Raw genomic sequence first — 4,508 nt, 5'->3', positions numbered from 1 at the left:
TGATTGGTTGGTTTTGTTTTTTTCTGTGGTCAAACGCTTAGTTGCAGGGGGTTCTTGACACCAGAGTTGAGGAGCAGTGTGGAGGAGGACCATTTCATATCCAGATTTTCACTGTCTTCCCTCTTCTCTTCACTCCAGTAACTTCTCTGAGTCCCTGGCCTCTGCAAGGTTCTACCACATAGGGAAGCTCCCTCGTTTTTCTGCAAGACCCTTCAATCATATCCCGCGCTATAGCTTCTTCTACTCAGTGTTCTTCCATGCACTTTGTTTCCCAGAAATTCATTGAAATCACTTATCATCTTGTTCTGTAAACTGTTTTTGGTATCGTACTGTTTTGGTATTTATATTCCTTTACTCTAATTATAATTGAGTCTTAGAAGGGAGAGGAAATAAATATGTGTTCAAGTCCCCATCATGATCCAGTAGCAAGGGTAAGTATTATTGTTCCCATTTTACATATGGAAAACAGAGGCTTATGTGATTAAGTGATTTGCCTAAGATCACGCAGCTAGAAAGGGAAGGGCCAGGATTAAACGTGTATTCTTTTGACTACACCAAACTACTTATTTTTGTCCAAACCATGACTCAGTTGGTATGATCTCGAAAAACAAGAACTTACATAATACTATGAGTTTTATTTTATTTTATTATTTTTTTTTGTGAGGAAGATCAGCCCTGAGCTAACATCCATGCTAATCCTCCTCTTTTTGCTGAGGAAGACCGGCTCTGAGCTAACATCTATTGCCAATCCTCCTCCTTTTCTTTTCCCCAAAACCCCAGTAGATAGTTGTATGTCATAGTTGCACATCCTTCTAGTTGCTGTGTGTGGGACGCGGCCTCAGCATGGCTGGAGAAGCGGTGCGTTGATGCGCGCCCGGGATCCAAACCCGGGCCGCCAGTAGCAGAACGCAAGCACTTAACCGCTAAGCCATGGGGCCGGCCCAATACTATGAGTTTTAAATATGCTGTCATTTGTGTATAAAAATGACTCAGAAACTGCCCAGACTAAAAACTGTGCAACATCATTCTACAAATTACATATCTAGAATAAAATGAGACATCATCAAAGTCATAAAATAGCAATTTTATATTTTGTGGGTCAGGTTGAAGTGGACTAGAATTTGAGGAGAGAAAATTGGTAGGAAAGGCTGGATTATCATTTGGGTAGTGGTGGCAAGGGCTTGGAACACTGGAGTGCTCTCAGCTCTATCAAATCTACTTTAGAAGTCACAATTGGGGAGCAATTGCCCCAAAGAGGTGGTGCAGACTCCAGAACAGTGGTATGAATGGAATAGACTTGCTAGGAAGGCAGGGCACCCTGTCCACTTGGAAGCCACTCTCTCATAAACATTTAATTACTTATTAAGTGACTACTGTGTACAGGCACTGCAATAGACTGTAGAGACACCTTCACCTTCCGCCAGGGTAATATCTCCAAAAGATGAAAATCTCTTTGTTTTTGGAGACTTCTAGAAGTTAAAATCCCACAATATCTCATAGGAACACATCCCATTCGTAATGGTTTAAGATTTAAAGCGTTAGAATTGTTCTAGTTCAACTGCAAATATAGTTTTGAGGGCTTTTGAATAGCTAGTCATTTATTCAACAAATCTTTATTGAACTCCTACTTAATGGCAGCAACTAGGGCTAGGACCTAGGGACACAATGGTGAAGAATAAGAGATTATTTCCAATGCAGTTTACCACTTATCCACCAAAGACAACGCTGAGGCATCTAGTTTTCTCTTTCTCAGAGGCAGAGGCCAAGTTACCTTCTAACCGTGAAATGCAGAGATTGATTCTTGTTAGACCCACAGAAAACTGGGCTGGATGGAAGGTTAACGTGTTATAAGCTGGTATTAGTTCACTGTGATATTAATTTAGATGCATGATATACTAGGGAAGAACAGAATTGAACAGAAAATCTTTCTGTTCATAGTGTTTTTCTCTAATTTTTACCTTTACTGTGACTGTTTTGGTCTCATTCTAACACTGTAGGAAAATTCACTATGAAATCTGGAACAAGTGAGCATGTACCCTCTGTCCTCAAAGGTTGGCACACAAACCTGTGAACTTGGAAAGAGAACAAAGTTTTCTAGTATGATAAACAAAGAAAATGGAGATTAAAAAGTCTGGTTTCCTCTTCTTTGCATCAGCACATACCAGTTGTCAGATACCTCTGAATAATCTATTTCTCCTGTTCCTGAAAGGTAAATAGTTATTATTACAGCATTTCCAAAAGGAAGTATATTTTAATTTTCAATAAAAATGGCACAAGTGAAGTAGTAATGCAAAGAATATAAGATGAACTTTTAAAGCTACAGTATTTACATTTGTGATTTTTTTCCCATCTAATTCCACTCTTCCCAATGATCCCTGAAAACTCGCCAGCAGGCTGACACCCTGATAAAGTCCAAAAGGAAGAAGGAAAACATAGTCCAAAAGGCAGGGAGGGTGTGGTAGCTAGAAGGGTTGTGGTGAACAAGAAGAAAAGTGCAGCTACTGAAGTGCATGTAGATAAGGCATTACATTCAAGGGCTGAAAGGAAGTATGCAGATTGCACAGTGCCCATATGGTACTGCCAACAGACTTCTAAGGAAGGAGCCCAACCTTTGGGTTCTTTTGTTTAGCCCTGACTTCCAAACAAAGCAAGTTGCAAGTCCTAACATTAAGCAGCAGAAAGCTTCCTTCCTTTGGGAAAACCTAGTAAAGGCATCTCTCTATGCCCTCTTATTGCAAAAAGGGCCAGCTTTCTCCTGAAGTTTCTACTGTTAGAGAAGACTTGCAAAGGCTGTGACAGCAGAGTGCAAAAGAGTTGGGCATTTAGAATAAAAATATAAGTCTATGTCCATTCAACCCTACAGGAGTTAATTCCCCTCCCTGAGCCTCAAATTCTTCATCTGTAAAATGTGGTCAGGAGATTGAATCAGAAAACAAAAGTGATTCTAAATTTCTAAAAGACTTCTCTATTTCCCTCTTTACCTCTTTCTTCCAATTAAAAAAGCTTAAGCTGTAAAATCATAATCTGGGGCCGGCCCTGTGGCTTAGGAGTTAAGTGTGCACGCTCCACTACTGGTGGCCCCGGTTCGGATCCCAGGCACGCACCGACGCACCGCTTGTCCGGCCATGCTGAGGTGGCATCCCACATACAGCAACTAGAAGGATGTGCAACTATGACATACAACTATCTACTGGGGCTTCAGGCAGAAAAAGGAAAAAAAAAAAAACGGAGGAGGATTGGCAATAGATGTTAGCTCAGGGCCGGTCTTCCTCATCAAAAAGAGGAGGATTGGCATGGATGTTAGTTCAGGGCTGATCTTCCTCACACACAAAAAAATAAAAATAAAATATTAAAAAAAATCATAATCTAGTCTACCTACTCTCCATATTTTTTTGTTGTTAATGCTTTGGAGTCAATTCTGACTCCTAGTGACCCTGTGTACAGCAGAGCAGAACCATGCCTGGTTTTTTTCTGCACCACCTTCTAGCTCTATATTTGACAATGCTCTGCTGCTATCCATAGGGTTTTCACGACCAATTTTTGTCGGAAGTGGGTGGCCAAGTCCTTCTCCCTAGTCTGTCTTAGTCTGGAAGCTCTGCTGAAACCTGTCCACCATGGGTGACCCTGCTAGTATTTGAAATACTGGTGGCATAGCTTTCAGCATTACAGTAACATGCAGCCACCACAGTACAACTGACAGAAGGGTGGTGTGGTTCCCTGACCAGGGGCCGTGGGGTGAGAGCCCTGAATCTTAACAACTAGACCACCAAGGCTGGCTGCTTTCCATATACCTGAGATTAATTTAAGCACAGTATGAGTAACATGATAAAAGTTATCTTTAGAAACATACACACACCAGTTTCAGAATGACACCCCCTGGGGTCTCTGCTGCCAGTTTGGTCCAGGAGCACAAAGTCACCATCCTGACACCAGGCAGTGTCCTGGCCATCACCCACTACTCATGTTTCAGTTGATGCTTTCGCAGGAGACAAAACCTTCCTTACCAAAATGTTTACATTTTGCTCAGAACAGTGATGGATGCATGGATAGGTCTTCATTTGACTACCTGAACAATCAGCTTCTTATGTTATTTCTCCAAAGCAGAATTAACTCACATAATTTTGCGTCACATCACCAGGGCTCTTCCTGCATAAAAAACATTACGATATCACCAAACTCTGGCCTGAAAGTTCTTCTGGAATATCTTGTGGTTTCACCATTCCTAGGTGGCCTAGTACGTAATAGTCATAATTGACTTCATTGGCCAAATATGAAACCTGTTCAATACCGCCCCTGTAGGAGTCAAATTCTTATGTATTTATAACTTAATAAATTACAATTCAGAGTTGTGTTAGCAAGTTCACTTTGTTCCAGCCCTTTTATAGTTGAGACTTACAAATTTCTGTTTCCGGTGGGAAGCTGCCAATGAAGTATTAAAAGCATTTCATCCTCACAAGTCACATCTTGTCATCTTTCATATCCACATGAGAGACCAAACCCTATTTCAC

Source organism: Ceratotherium simum, chromosome 10, assembly GCF_057802395.1.
Source record: "Ceratotherium simum simum isolate JZ-2026a chromosome 10, ASM5780239v1, whole genome shotgun sequence".
Lineage (NCBI taxonomy): Eukaryota > Metazoa > Chordata > Mammalia > Perissodactyla > Rhinocerotidae > Ceratotherium > Ceratotherium simum.
Note: the sequence above shows the minus strand (reverse complement) of the source record.